General features: G+C 40.3%; 1 protein-coding gene across 3 annotated transcripts in view; it reads left to right on the top strand.

Moving 5' to 3' along the window:
- Positions 1 to 16,844, top strand: part of SGCG (sarcoglycan gamma) — a 152,366-nt gene that overhangs the window by 30,828 nt on the left and 104,694 nt on the right. The window lies entirely within an intron of this gene.

The raw sequence follows: 16,844 nt of genomic DNA, 5'->3' as shown, positions 1-16,844 counted from the left end.
CTCTGTCAAATAAAAAAAAAAAAAAAAAAAATATTTTGCACTCTAACTTCCTTTGTAAATAATGTCAAACTTAAAGAGTTATGTCTATACTAGGATGGACTGAGGTCCCCTCTCCCCCTCACAGGGCTGGCACAGGGGACAGGCTACTAAATGGCTAGGAAGTATTTGCATATTTCTCTGGGGCATTGCCCACATCTTTATGTCCAGCTTCTTCTACTACCCTAATCAGCTGCTCTCATACCCTGACATATGCCTCTCAGAGAACATTCCCTTAATAAATTACTTGTATGAGCATCCTCACCTCAGGTTCTACTCAGGGAACCTGACTTCAGGTGGAGGAAAGTGAGCAAAGTTCTACTGAGAACTCCGTCGGCGTAGGCATGCTGTAGATACGACTGGCCACCTGTTAAAATCCCGATCTTTCCAGGAGCAGTTGTTTAGATAGGCTTCCCAGGAAACACTCTGAGCTGGAGATTTGCATGCCAATTCATGAGAGAACATCTTTATTAAAAACACCTGTAGGAAACCGAAGGCAGCCAAATTGGGCAGGACGATTGAATGGAATGGCAAGGTAGTTGTGACACAACTGGGATGGCCCTCAGAGTTGTCCTGGAATTGAGGAAGGTGCCTGGGCCTTCCGCATCCCTGCTGTGACCAAACAGGGGATGTGGGACACACTGTAGGTGGGATGGTGGGGCAGCTCTGTGCCATCAAAAGTAATTCTCATCATCAGTTGTCACTCCTGACAACTGAAGGAATGAGGGCCTTGGTTCTGGCGTGACCAGGGTGTCACACCACTGTTGTTCACCCTGGTTCCACTTAGATTACTTCATGTAATTCGGGACTAGCCCACTCTCCACCCAAGATTCTAATCAGTCTCTTGCCCTGAGGAAACCACTGAAGAAACATCAGTGGGTGAACCACAGGCTCCGTGGCTACAGTTGGTCTCTGGATGGCAACTGATACTCACCATCTCTCCTCCTGCCCTCATCCCAACCACCCATTCATTCCCACCTAATACCTGTGTGGGTCTACGTAGCCAACCTGCTGTGATGAGCCTGATATTCAGCTCTGAAGTGTCTGAACCATTGGTCATCATGCCCTGATTTATCAGCCTTTGTGTGAGCACTTGCCTGTTTACTATCAAAATGGTCAAGGAATACCAGGAAATCCTCTGTCCTTCACAGACATTCTTTTGAGCCAGGAATGCTGCATCCTTTCCTTCTAACTGCTGTCTTGATATGAGAGCCTGAAGTGAATGGATGGTAGCTTGAAGATTAATGGTACTCACATTGTCCTGGTAGGAGTATTTCCCACTGGGAACAGACTTCTAGATCCACAGAGCCCATAGTTGTGGAGATGGGAGGCACCCCATCTGGGGTGACCACCTGGGTCACTAAAAGTGATGGTAAGAATGACCACTCTGGATCTCACCCTTGAGGATGCAGTACCACAGTGATTGCTGATAGGGAATATACAGACAGCATCCTGAGGCATTGCCCACACTCACAAGGAATCTCTGAGTTACAGCCTCAACAACAACCTCCAAATGCTGTCCTATCCCCTTCTCAAGCCAGCAGCTAGTAGCTTCTTGTTTATATAATCAGTGATGAGAACAGTAGACCCATATCCAAGTGCCACAGTGCCTTTGTTGTGAAGTGGATCATTTGATTTGTTGAAATGTCATGGAGAATCCCATATCAATGGATCCAACATTTGTAAGTCCTCAGATAGTGATGCTTGCCACAGCCATGTAGGCAAAAAAAGAAAAGTGCATACCCAGCCTAGGAATCAGTTTTAGTCAAAATAATTGCCTGCCACTGAGTGGCTGTTTAGGCATGTCAATGGATGGTGCTATATCAAGGTTCAGTGTTGGTGTCTGTTGTTGGCAGTTTAGACACTCAATAGTGGCAGTAGCTAGATCAGCCTTGCTGAGAGGCAGCTTTTGTTGGGCCCATGCTTGGCCTCTGTCCCTACCACTATGGCCATCTGGGAGCACTGGGGGGAGAGGGGTGTCGGCTGGTGGAGTCATTCTGGTTATTTGGTGCCTTTTGCACATCTCTGGAAGATGTTAATATATGAAACAAAAGTCTTGGCTCTTTGTACCCTCGAGTTCCACCCACAAACTCTTTTCCAGATCTCCTTGTCTTCCCTTTTCCAGAACTCCCCTTCTAGGTCCTGATGAACTGACCAAGCCATTCACCTCTATCAGTGAGACTGTATATATTCCAACCTCAGCTGATTTGTGTTTCCACAAAAAGTGGATGAAGCTTTGTGCTTTGGGAAGATTTCCTCTCGGTGCCTCGACTGGGCTGTAATCCACAGCAGGCCTTTCGTGGCTTGCACTAATGTATTGAGCCAACCCACCCCAAAACCAAGTTTGGCCTTTTTCCTCCTCTGTAGGCTTGTCATAAGGGACACCCCTCAATGGCCAGAGGACTGGGATGGGGGAGAGGTGGTGGGTGACATAGAGCAATAAGTCACTTGTGTAAGTAGCCTACTTGTGCCCTCTGCCTGGCCCTAACTGTCTAGGAGAAAGTTCTAACTGGCTCCTGACCTTGTTATGTTTGGTGTCAGTCTAAGAAACTCGGGTCATGATGGGAAATGCTGGCCACATAGCTGCTTGGTGTCTCGTGGTCAGATGCCTTAACTGCACAAAGGCCCAGGAGTATTCAGAGAAATGTTTTTCAAATGGCATGTAATTCTCTGCCACAAATGGCATGGCCTTATTCCAAAATGCTAGAGGTCTATATTGTAAGAATAGAAAAGGCTTACCCTTTCCTCGCTGTATGGTAGCCCAATTGCATGGCCTTGGGCTCTGTTGGAGCAGGGCTGTCTGAGTCCTTGCTCTGTACTCTTGTTCTGGTGTTGCTGGCGCCTCCTTCTGGGGACTCTTCATTCAAGGGTTTCCAGGTTTGGAACCTGAGCAAAGAGTTGTGATTTTTATAGGGATCCTGATCATCCATCCTTGATGTCTCTTCATTGCGTAGATGGAGAGACCTCTCTTTGTGTTTACCCATCTATCTTCCTCCTCTTCAACTAGTCACATCTGGCTTTTGTCTTTCACTATGTAAGCCATCACTTTCTCCAAGCTTTTGAGGGCCAACCTAGCAGTGTATTAATGCCACCTTCCAACACGCTTGCTATTTGTTCTTAAGTTCTGTATCATTGGAGGATGCTCTAATACCAAATGCTTTTCTTTGCCCACTTTGTATCTTCCTTGATCCATCCCCTCGGGACTCAGTTCCAGTCACCTGCTGACACCTGCTAGATAGGGCCTTCTGGCCCTTTGGAGATAGTCCCTTTATTCCCTTATCAGGTCCTACTTTTCCCTACCTGGTTATGTGAGTGATCTAACCCCAGCTCTTGGTCAGCTGACCAGGAGAGAACAGGTGAGGTGGAACGCTGTGACATCATCTTCAAGTGGGAGGGAGGGATGGGCCTCTCTACAGACCCAGACATTCCAGGGACAGCTGGAGTTTCCAGTGCATCTGAGTACATTGGCTCAGATGTCTCATTCCAAGTCTCACGGCTCCACTCCCACCCTGTTGGGGTCCTGGTTCCAACAGAGCAGCCCTCCCTGGGTTGAGAATTCAGGCTTCTTTGGTGCTCCGCAACTCTTAACAGAGGCTGGATCCTCTACTCTCTCTACCCTTTAGTTACAGGGAGTGAGAGTCTCTTCATCAGCTGCCAGAGAGGCCCTCTGATTTTTTACAGTTACCAGAAACAGGACCCTGGCTGCCAGTGATTGACAGGTGATCCAGCTCCAAAATACCATTTTAGATTTGCTTCCCCAGATTACGTCTGGCCTCCACCTCTGCTACCTGTGTTTTGTCCGGGGCAGGGACATGGGACAGGACTAGGGGAGGGCAGGAGACTTAGATTTGTATAGAGGAAGCTCATTAGGCAATGTTTTTAGGAAAAACAGCTCTGCAGGAGTGGAGGAAGGAGAGAAAGGGGCAGAGGAAGAAGCTCCACTGTGGTCTAGTGCAAACAGAAGCCTCTGTGATCCTGGGGATCCAGGGCTGGCTAGGGAGAGACAAGGGGTGGGGGGAGGTCTCTGGAGTCAGACTGACCCTTCAGAGAAGATGCGAATGAAGGCAAGGGCCAAGCCCTCATGCTGCCAGACTGAGCAGTCCTTAGTTGCCCTGGGAGGGCCATCACTTCGGATGAGTCCTCCCTCTCCAGCCAAAGACAGTTCTAGGGCCGGGACTCAGGTGTACATTATGTGCAGGAAGCGGTCCTGCTATCCAGGGGAATGAGTCTCTTGGTGACAAGGGGAGGTCTGCAGGGCGCACTGCAACATCTACTAGAGTAATCTTCAGGTTTTCTGTTTTATGTTTATTGGCTTGGACACAAATTTTTAGAAAATAATTTTCTTTCTTAACTTGTTTTATAGGTATAACCAAAGTATAATCCAGTAGAACAATTCAAAACTAGCATTAAATGGAGAATTGATCTTTGCATTATATTCATCCATTTGGTCATCAGATATTGGCAGTGTTCTAGGTGGTGAGACTGGCCAAGAACTCACAGGGGGAAAAAACCCTGCCCTTGTGGATATGGGACAAAATGATGTGGGAACATGGATGCAATATTTTGGGGGTGTTGAGTAAGATAGGAAACTGGAAACAGGAGAGAACACTTTGCATTAAAGATGAGTTTGCTTGGGTTCTTAAGTATGGGAATAAGATAAAGCTACCACAGAACTACTAGGATATTTCCACCTTAAATAGGGATTAATGTCGACTAATTATCACTTTACTCTCAATACAGACAAATTAGAGGTCATTATTATTTTGGTGATTATTTTGATTAAATCATTATCTTTTCAAAATATTTTAAGGGAACAAAATCATAAATATTCCATGGAAAATACATAAATGAATCATTCATATAATAATTCTAATAGGTATTTGAATTTTGATTGATTCTATTAATAATATAGAGCTTTTCTGATATGATATGAGTTGTATCTATAATAATAGTTTCTAGAACCTTGTCAAGGTGTGGCACCATGACATTCTATAAATATATATCCTTCCCCATATATATATGGGCTGACTTCAAAGTGCAAAGACCATGGATATTATACTTAGGATATAATAACAGCGAGTATAACACTGCTAATGTTTATTCAATGGGCTAATCATTATTCTAGGAACAGTGCATTTTCCCTTTGGAGCTATGATGGCAAATTTCAGGGAAATAAACACCTCCACATATATAAAATTTATTAATATATTTGGGGATATATCAGAGCAAATGTTATGAGGTTAACTGGATTGATTGTGAATGTTAGGTGTCCAATGATATAAAAATGGTTTGTTTGGAATAATGATAGTAGTCAGAGCCATCATAACTTTCATGAAACTTACAGTTCTCATGACATCATACATGTGATTCACCAATAAGCCTTGCATTCCACCTGTTGTGAGAAAGACACCAAGAGGTACAGGCATTAGGTGGTCCTTAAGAACTCTGGGAATCTCCGTTTAAGAATTAGGGAACTTCAAAGAAAACTATTACTTTACCCATGATATTAGGAAATCATTTATAAGTTAGGACACCAATAAACAACAGCCCAGTGAAAACTTTGTGTTCAAAAAAAAAAAAAAAAAACTTCTTGAAAAACTGCACAATTAAGCTGTTTAGTGATCCTTATATAGTCTACATGTTTGTGGGTAGTTTCTGAGTGATTTGACAAAACACAAACTCAACAGTAAGAACTTGGGGGAAGAAAAGATAACCATATACTGTTTCCTAAAAGACTACATGTTGAATCAAAAAATAAATCCTAATGTTCACTTTCAGCCATCAAAATCAAAGAAATATATATATTAAAGATAAGCCACAGTCAAATAATAATCATGCCTTTCTCCCTCACTTTCATTCAGGAGTCTTAAATTGTAAGGAACTAAGAGTCTCCCAGTAAATCTTGTCCATGATTTCCCCAGAGCTTTAGTGGGATCACAGGTTGGAGCAGAATTTAGGGAAGGAATACCAGTGTGAAGAAGAGAAGATAAAACAGCAAGGGGAACTCCAATCTCCAGCGAGCAAATGCAGGGGTTAGAAAGAAATGTGGGTCTATGGGCTGTACCTCATAGACAGAACCAGATGCCAAAGTCCCACACCTCTGTCAGAAAGCTCTTCAAACATATTCCACCAAAAGTCAGAACATGCCCTGAGACTAAGGTGATCAGGAGTCTCTGCTGTGAGGAGAAGCCTCCAGGGCTTGATGTGTGGACCAGTTGACAGAACTGATCATCACAAAGTTTTCGTCCTAGAACTAAGTAAGAAATATCTTTAGAACTCAGTCTGGTTTATATGAAAGCAAAGGAAAATACCTAAGCTTCAGTAGTTGAAAAGCAAAAATAGAAACTGTACTCTTCAGCTACTATTCTTACTCCCAAATCCAACTCATTTATCCCATCAGGGTAGAACTTTATATGATCTTGACCCTTAAAATGAGCTGTTCAGACACAAAGAATGCTTATGATTAACATTCATGCTAGCAAATGGAGTCATACGCAGGATCGCTGAGATGTGAAATGAGGGAAGTGTCAGCCTATGAATTATGACATATGCATCAGTCATCTCATTATGCCAGTGAAAGGGTCTGGAAAATATGTGTAAATCTATCATTTCCCCCTTTTGTTTGATATGTTCCAGTTCTTTTCCTAGCTATTCATGAAGTTGGTAGGATCTCAGTTAAAGAATGGGTAAGAGAGATAATAGGATGTCTGGATAAAGATGGAATGGCTTACATTTGCAGTCATAATGCTGTTTCCTACACATGGAAATCTATTCTACAAATACATTACAGATAAGAATATATTTTATTTGGCCTGCCTGTAACAATTACATATAATCAAGTGCTTGCTCTGTTGCTGGTACTAGGTGCTGGATATATAACTGAACAAAGTATCCTTCTTGCCCTCTTGGAGATAATAGTCTAAAGAGGAATAGATGATACAAAGTAAACAAATAAAGGTATCCTTATCCACCCTGAGAAATACTATGAAAGAAATAACCAGGACTCATTTGTAAATTAGGACAGGACAGAAGATACACGGAAAGTGGGGTATTCATGAAAGACCATTTAAGTCAAGACAGAAGTGGCTGCACAAAATTTGGTACAGACCAAATTTTCAGTCGGAAGGAACAACATGTACAAAGGCTATGAGATAGAAAGAGCTTATTCTGTTTGAGAGGAGGAAGGAAACCAGTGCTGAGAAGGGCAGAGTGGGATGAGATGGGACTGGGGAGGCCAGACACACCAGTGGAGTGGAGCTTAGTAGGAAATGCAGCGGGAGGCCACTGAGTGACCTTCAACAGGGAGAGGGGGTTCGCTTTTGGGCTTCCAGCAACTCCTCGGTATAGCATTTTGTTAACATTTCCTTAGCTCTCACTGCAGCCAACTACTAATTTGTCTCTCTCCACTTGATGTACATGCACTAAGTCAGAGGTTAATGGTAGGTATGAACCATGCCAAGAAGCAGGACGTATTTGGTACTGGATAACATCTGGTTCCAGTTAAGAAGCTAGGTCTTCATCATGAAACTTGAGTGAGCACACTTCTAATTGGCATGAATACTGTTCTTGCTCAATCACTATTCTGTGTCTGATCTCTGCCAACTTCAATTTCTGTATGTTAATATTACTTCTTAGGCAAACACTATATAATGACACTGTAAAAGTCTCTGACTTCTGAGTTTATTTAATAAAAACAAGGATAAAACACCGAGAAAAGTATGTTTGAATTGCCCACCTTTATAAACCTCCACTGTTTTAAAATAAGCTTACATCTGAACTATAAAACAAAATATGATGTTTAAAATCACAGTTTTATTACCTAACATTTGTATGACTGTGGGTTTGAGGTTTTCTCTTTCCTTAAAGTCATTTGTTCATTTAAATACAAGTTTCTTCCCCATTTAGGTCTCTCAGCTACTTAAGGGGCATTTATTCTTTTGGTTTGGTGTATTTTGTAAAGAATTTTTCTTAAATGGCAGAGTTTGCCATTTTATTTTAAAAGTCAGTACTATTGTAAAGAAGAGAGAACAATCTGATCACCCTTCTTATGTGGATGTGTATGTGTATTTATAATATGGGAATATAGGTATAAATGATTATAACTTTGGATGAAATTTGTAATTATTACCCATGTACTCTGCTGTATTTGGGTGTCTAGTGCTGAGCAGCTTGACTGAAAGATAAAGCAGATCTATTCTTCAAGTTATTTTTATCATCCTAAAGGTAGTCATAAAGTTAGGGTGAGTATGGTAAATTTATTACTAGCTTTAGTATTATTGAAAGAATATATGTATCAAAAGATTGATTTGTATAAATTCTGTAAATCTGAAAAAATAGAGAAAAACATTTGGGAAATGCATCAATGAAAAAAGTGTTTGAGAAATGAGCATGGTACCCTCTGCTGGTGAGCTTCAAAGTGAACATGATCCTTCTAGACAGGTACTTGGCACCATGTACCCAGGACCTCAAACAAACACAGTAATTTTAATTCTGGAAACTTAGTCCAAAGAAAATTAGGAATGAAAATGAAGATGGATGTTTCAGGATATGTGTTGCAGCACAATCTATCATAGTGAAAAATTGGTCAATAAATGATGAAAAGGAAGGAATCCATTGGATTCTTACAGTATGACAGAATTAACTGTTGGACATGAAACAATATCCAAGGGAAATGTTAATGATAGAGTATTAAATGAAAAAGAATACTGAAATACATATTAAAATGTAAATGCATAAAAAAAGTAAAATTTAAAAATGGTTAATAATAATTTCCCCTACACTTTTTTTTCTATCGCTGTTTAAATATCCCTTAGTCTTTGCATACAGCTCCAGCACTTGTGTTTATCTGCATTCCCTTGGTTCACAGTGAAAAAGTTGAACTTTTTTACTATGGGTATTGTTCGTCATTCATGGTTCTTTGGTGTATGTGCATGGTTTTGTTCCAGTGTTATTGGATTATTTGTATTTTTTAATGGTAACAGCCTTGTCTTATCTTTAAGACAAAAGTTTTCTCCAACTTATTATCAACATTGAATTTTTCTTGGGGCAGACTCCTCCCCATTACTCTTTGTTTTCCTAACCATTTGCACCTCATCAGAGTGATGTGAGTTATATGCAAACAGGGAGGCTGGAAATAGTGAGAATTAGCTAATTAACATGGGAATTAGCTATCTTTTGGAAGTCTAAAAGCAAATGGAAGGAGAACTCTTCCATCCCATGGTTCTCAGTGAGAGCGTGACCTCGTCCCCTTTAACTGGTAAGCACACTAACTTCCTCCTTCCCTGGAAGAGTGTCCCATATATAATGGATATCTCTTGTTTCTCACTCTTTATTTACTCATTTGTCACCTTTCTGTGGGGGCTTGTTTTAGACTTCGTTCTCCTTTCTCTATTTGTCCTTTTGTCATGATCTCATTTTTCATACTGAAGCAAACTGCTTTCAAACTGTGCTTCATATCCAGTAAGTGACCCTCTCTATACATTCATTTGTCCAATGCAGACTCAGTGATTGCCTGTTACATGTGCATGACTCCTTCTGGTCATGTTTAAGCAGTCTTGCTATTGACCACTCTTGTGAGCTGCCTTGTCATTTTAATGGATAATGTAACATGATAGTATATGCTGCATGATAAGAAATTATGCTGCTTGGACATCAGAGCTATATTTTATGATACGAAAGGCAATTTTGAGACTATAAAAAATAATTTTCTTGCAGTTTTTCAATTGACATGATGGGTGCTATTAGAGGTTTGGAAACCCCCCCCAGTCAGCATGCCCTGTGGCTTGGCGGGACGTAACTCAAAGCAGAGTTCCATCCCTAACACTCAGATGAACCTCCCTTGGAGAAATGAAAATGGCCAGGGGGGAGCTGTGTGCATTAGACCTCCTTCACCCCTTCCTCGTGGTTATGGCAGCAATCGGAATCATCTGTGTATGTTGGAATGAGTGTGATCATCAAGCCGCGACCCCAGTCCTTGTAATACATTTCATAGTCTTTGGTTTTCGCTTTATCCATTATTGTGTAATGCACTTCTAATTTTACTCTGTTATCAATAGAGCAAAGAATTTGTGTGAACCAAATCCAGTGGCATTTCTTCATACTTCCTTGTGAAGTAGTATGTTATCAGATTTTGCAACTGTTATATGTATGCTTGTAAAGAATATGCACTTTCCAGTTGGGCTCTATACACATCCATTTAAGCACTTTTCAGTTGTATTTTTGAAGTTTTGTATAGTGCCACTCATTTTAGAGGGCTTGATCTAGCAATAGAGGATTGCTAAAATCTTCCACTATGTTAATGGTTTGTTTCATTATTTTTTGACTTTATTCAGTTTTTATGGCATGTATGCAAATGAATAGATATACATAAAGGTATTTCAGGGTGTTTGTTAGATGCATTTAAGTCTAGCATTTCCTGGTGACTCTAATTTTATATCTCTAGTGTTATAGCAATACCCCACCATAATGTGCCTGTAATCATGGGAGTTCAGATATAACATAAATGATGGATGGCACCTGTCCTCTGCTCCTGCCGCATTGTTAAGGAGTAGCTGAAGTTTTCATCTCCTTTGGAGTAAAAGGATGAAAGGGTGGTGACATGTGTGTTGGGCTGGAAATAAGCAACACCAGTAAATGCGGCCCCTATCACCAATAATCTAGATTACTCTTCTGAGACTAGGTTAACTGGGACATTCTTTGAATCACTGCTCCTTCCTCCTTCCCTTCCTTCTTGGAATCACTATGTAGACCTGAGGGCTCAGGATCATTCCCAGCAGGTTCCCTACCCAGAAGTGCTGGCTGGTGAAAGGATGGATCTGAACTCTTTGCCAGACTCTCTGATATATAGGCCCTCATTGGGGTGAGTTCATTAATTTTGCAACATGACTACGTTTATAGGGTTGAACTCTGGGACCCATGCTTATCATGAGGTTTCTCTGTTTTTTGTGTTCTCCAGATTCAGAATTATTTAATACATTTCAATTACTTTATCCAGCTCAGGAGTCAGTATCTGTTTTCAGCCTAATTTATCTTCAGTTAGAGAAATTTCTTCACAGTTACCCCTTAATCATTGTCTTTCCACTGTTTTCTCCAGTTACTCCCCTGGAGCTCCAGTGGAACACATGTAGACTATCTCAGCCTTCAGATTTCCCTTCACATTTCTCCTATCTTTACCATGCTCTCATGTTTTCTAAGATTTCTTACATATCTGTTAGATACACATAAGACATGTACTTCATATGTCTGAAAACTTCAAGCTATATAACTCATTTTTGAATTTTAAAACAGAACTGAATTTCTCATTTCTAAAGGGTCTATTAAGTTCTTTTCAAACATAGTTTTTAAAAAATCGTATTGGCTCCTTTTCAATATCATCCATGTATTTATGATTTCTGTGTCTCAAACTCCTGGCAATAGCCTATTCAAATTAGGCATGTCAATAAATGACCCTTGAAATTAAGACCCTTGAAATGTCATTGAATGACATCTATTTAGTAGACACAGTGCTCAGTTCACTATGTTGTGTCCCATGGCAAGAATCAAAGAATATAGAAGACAGAATTCCTATCTGTAAGGTGGTTTTATTTTAAATAAGAAATAGGGAACCATGAATTCAAAGGGCATAAAAACTGGCATAAAGATATTTATGCAAAAATAGACTTTATGTCTGAATCCCTCTCTATTAAAATTTTGATAACTGTATTTGAGAGAAGCATTAAAAACCCATCAAAATTAAGTATATCACTATCAACAACTTTGAGAGATGGTTAACAGGGAAATTAATGAGAACATAAATTATTTTATTCTTTTCAAAGAAAATTACTTTTATTTATTTATTTGTCTGTTTGACAGAGATAGAGCATGCACAAGCAGGGGGAGCAGCAGGCAGAGGGAGAGAGAAGCAGTTTCCCCACATTGCAAGGAACCCGATGTGGGGCTCAGTCCCAGGATGCTGGGATCATGACCTGAGCCCAAGGGAGATGTTTAATTGTCCGAGCCACCCCGATGCCCTAATAACATATGTTACTTTTTAAAATAAAGTGCTCTCCAAAGATAATTTTTATTCAACATGTAGTAAAACTTAAAATTCTTTCTTAGAATACAGATTTTTAGTTCTAAAATAAAGCATTATTTCATTAATTTTTTAGTAAAAGGCTTGTAAATAGCTCACAAAGTCCTCTGCATTGTCCCAGTGCAATTTCTTGCCAGCATGAATGCTATTTTGCTGTTGTCTGACTTAACATGCTGAAGAATTGGTACCCTTCCCAATGCTGATGATAATAAGTATCTAAAGAAAGCTAACTGAACCAGATAGCCTCTGGAAGTCTCTTTTAGCCAAAACATAATACACTGTGTCAAATAAAAATAAAAGCCACCATGAGCTAAGAGGAATATAAGCTAATTATTAAATGACAAAATTGATTTTTTAGAAAAAATTTAAATAGAATGTTCCACCTAGCCATTTAAATCATGCCCATCTAGAGTAAAATCCTTGTTTGTGCAGCATAATCAACACTGAGAAATAGCAATAGCAGATTAACCAAAATCCTTAAAGTGGGCAGTTACAAAACATGATAGAGAGAGAAAGACAACTGGGGGAAAAAAAACAGATGTGAGAGCAGAAGTGGTGGTAACTAGAGCTCAAATCTGGAAGGACAAGAAAGCAGATCACTAGCTTCTGAAGGTGAGCCTGGACTCAGTATGTTCACCTGAGGAAATGGGATCCAGACTCTTAGGCAGTCAGCAAAGTAGGTGCACAAAAGTGGGGTAACTCATGGGGCACCTGGGGACTCAGTTGGTTAAGAATCTGACTGTTGGTTTCAGCTCAGGTCATGATCCCAGGGTGGTGGGATCCAGCCCCACGCTGGGCTCCACACTCGCACTGGAGTCTGCTAGAGCTTCTCTCTCCCTGTCCCTTGCCCATCCCCACCATATTCTCTCTCTCTCTCTCTCTCTTAGTTAAGCATACAACTGTTGGTTTCAGCTCAGGTCATGATCTCATCGGTGATGGGATTGAACCCTGCATCAGACTCCCCACCAAGCTTCTCTCCCAGTGGCCCTCCCCCTACTCGTGTTCTCTCTCTCTCTCTCTGTCCCTCCCTCTGTCTCTTTCCCTCCCTAAAGTAAATAAATAAACCTTTAAAAAAAAAAAAAAGATGCATCTCCAACTGGGGGTAAGTGCAAATGAAGAGAAGTAGTCTAAGGGCTGAGTTTGAGGCTGGGAGATGAGGAAGCAGCAAGTGATAATAAGAAACAATCGCCATTGCAATGAGGGTTCCTGGAAATGGAGGTGATGACTATTTGGCATGTGCTGACCTGAGGACATATGAACACACACTTCGCTTAGCAACATGGAGGTCACTGGGGGGCTTATTACAAAATCAAGTTCAGTGGGTGGTGGGTATGGAAGCCTGTCAGGAATTGAGTTCTAGAGAGAAGGAAGATACATAGAGGGATAGTGGGTAGAGTCAACACACTCAAGGAGTTTTGGTGGGAGGAGGAGTGGAGAAATGGAGCTGGGGCTGTAGATATTTGTGAAGTTTCTGCAGTCTGCCAGGGCATATGGTGGTAAAAGCAGAATCGCTATTCTCGGGAGCCACAGACTGGTCTTATATAGTTTGTCTTTGTTAGTTTTCTTTCAGTAATAAAATCCTACAGACCTCATTTTCTATATTACTAGTCTTCTTTCCAATAGGTCTTTTCTGAAAATGCTTTAACAGAGACAGCAATTTTATTTCTATCTACTTAGCCGGGATCCCCCATGGTATTAACTCCTCATCCACAGTCATTGTTTGAGTGTTGGGCTACAACTACTAAATCTTTTCTTAATGTATTCAGTATATTCATAAGTCATACAATGTTTTATTTAGTCTTTAACTCAGAGGACTCACCCACACTATCTAGCCCCATTTGCTATCATTGTCCCTGGCAGGTAGATAGCTCAATTAGTGTTTTTCAAGTTCAATAGTTATTTCTTTCAATTTTTTCACTCATTCACTTAAGACCTCTATTGTGTGCCTATTATTTGTCAGTTACACTGTTTTAGGGACATAGCAATGAACAAGATTCACATAGAATTTACATCCGAAGGAGGAGGAGTCTATAAACAGGTGAATAATCGAAACAGATTCCAAAGACTGAATTAGAGGGAGTTAAGGTCTACCCTCATAACAGAATTGCTACTGGCTCTCTTGTAAGCCATAACAAAAAGGTCTTAAATGGATATTAAGGTTTTCCCCATTTTATGTAAGTGTGAACAAAACTTTCTATGAAAGGTAGAATAATGACTTCAAAATAGGTTCATGTCCTAAACCTTGGAAACTTACATGGCAGAAGGGATTTTACAGTTGTGATTATGTTAAGGCTTTTGAGATGGGGAGATCGTCCTGGATTCCCCCAGGTGGGCCCAGTGTAATCACAAGGTCCTTATGAAGAGGAAATAGCAGGGTCAGAGTCAGAGAATAAGCTGAGACAACATAAATAAAGGTTGTAGCCAAGGATTGTGGGCAGCCTCTGGAAGCTGGAAAAAAGAAGGAACAGATTTTCCCTACACCCTCCAGAAAGAATACAAACCTGTCCACACTTTGATTTTTGGTCCCCAAAGACCCATTTTTGGACTTCTGACCTTCAAAACTGTAAGATAATAAAATTGTGTTGGTTTAAGCCACCAGATTTGTGACAATATGTTACACCAGGAATAGGAAACTCTATGTAGGAATAGAAGTACATAGCATTTGGAAACCCCATGTACACATAGCATTCTTGGAAAGCTGCTGTTTTTACTGATCCGTAATGACATTGTAAAATAGTGCACTTTCTATAAATTCAGACTCCCTGGTTACCCTTCCTGATACAACTGCAGTCTCTCAGACTGTGCTTCACAGAAGTTTTGGACTTGCCACCATTAGTACAGATAATGACAAGCGCATTGAAATACATGTAATAGCGGGAGGTGATGATACATGACGTGAGTGCCCAGAGAAGGCATCTTTGAGGAAATGACATGTGAGCTGCCACTGAAGGCTAAGAAGGAGCCAGCAGGGGGTTTCAGGTAGAGAGAATGCCCAGGACAGAGGTCTTAAGGTGAGTTAACTTGTCGCTTAAAGAGTAGATGGAGCATTGCGAGTAAAGACCAAATGCTAGTAGATGATGTTGAAGAAGGAAGCCAAGGCCCTTCATGGAGGGTCTAGCCAGTGACAGAGGAGCTCAGATATTCTTAGGGTGGGGAAGAGCCTTTAGAAAGTTTGAAAGAACAGAATGATAGGAACTTATTTGGCTGCTGAGTAGAGCATGGTTTCTGAAAGGAAAAAAGGGAAACTGGCTCCATAAGAGAGTTTGTAGAGGCTTGAACTAGTATGGGGGCAAGAGGAGTGGACACACTCAGGATACAGATTAAGGCAGAGCTGATAAAATGTGAGAAGTCTGAAGGGAAAAGAGAAGAAGCAAGGGTGACTCCTAGGACTTTGGAGCAACTGTATTTGTGAGGCGGACTCTACTGTAAAGAAGACTGAGGACCTCAAAGAAATGAGCAAATAAGTTATGCCAGTTATGACATCAGTAAGCATTTAGGTTTTGAATCATGTAGATTATCCTGAGTATTGGAAATCCTATGTAATGAATAGCACAGTTTTATATAATCAATTAGAATGTAGGAAAATCCAATTGTTGAGTGGGAAAGAGATTTAAAGAATTATTTCAGAGTATGACTTATTTTAATAAGGACACTTCCAAACCATTCCTAAAAATAAATGTAAGACCTTTGCATTAAAAAAAAAAATCCTAGAGAATATTTTACATTCTGATTTATCATTTTACTGCATTTACAATCAGGAAAGTCTTTGTAATCTCTAATCTTCACTTTATAAATTAAAACCACTTTTTTGGGTGCTTGGGTGGCTCAGTCATTAAGCATCTGTCTTTGGCTCAGGTCATGATCCCAGGGTCCTGGAATCAAGCCCCGCATCAGGCTCCTTGTTCAGCGGGGAGCTGCTTCTCCCTCTCTCACTCCCCCTGCTTGTGTTCCCTCTCTCACTGTCTCTCTCTCTGCCAAATAAATAAATAAAATCTAAAAAAAAGAAGAAACAAACAAAAAAACACTTTCTTCTTTCCTCTGTTGTGAAGTGAAATAATGAATAATTCTTTAAAATCTCCTCATAGAGTTGAAATTGTTATGAAAACTTAGTGTAATTTACAGAAAACAGTGAGTACTTATAAACATTTGTATGCATGTATACATTCTGATTGTTCTTGGAAGCTGGTTAACACTGGGGAACTTTATTATAAGCAAAAATGAAGAGAGCCTTTAATTCTGAGTAATTTAGCAAAGGAAGAAAGATGTGATTTAATTATTTGACATAAAAACTAAATAATTGGATTCCATTTTAGAAAGATATGTAGATATCAGCTTGATTTTCCTCCCACTGAATCTTTTAAAAACTTGGTAAGCTGAGGGGCACCTGGGTGGCTCAGTGGGTTAAGCCTCTGCCTTCGGCTCAGGTCATGATCCCAGGGTCCTGGGATCGAGTCCCGCATCGGGCTCTCTGCTCTGCAGGGAGCCTGCTTCCTCCTCTCTCTCTGCCTGCTTCTCTGCCTACTTGTGATCTCTGTCAGATAAATAAAGAAAAAATCTTAAAAAAAAAAAACTGCTTTAAAAAAAAAAAAACTTGGTAAGCTGATTATTTTAGGTTGATGCTTCAATTCCAAGTTTAACCCTGCAGAATTTTGAAAGTTGACTATATATATATAAAATGTATTATATAATATATATTATATATTATATTGTATTATATTTAATCGTATTATATATAAAA

The sequence above is a fragment of the Mustela erminea genome, chromosome 15 (genome assembly GCF_009829155.1).
Source record: "Mustela erminea isolate mMusErm1 chromosome 15, mMusErm1.Pri, whole genome shotgun sequence".
In the NCBI taxonomy this organism is placed as follows: domain Eukaryota; kingdom Metazoa; phylum Chordata; class Mammalia; order Carnivora; family Mustelidae; genus Mustela; species Mustela erminea.
Note: the sequence above shows the minus strand (reverse complement) of the source record. Positions and strands in the feature narration are given on the sequence as shown.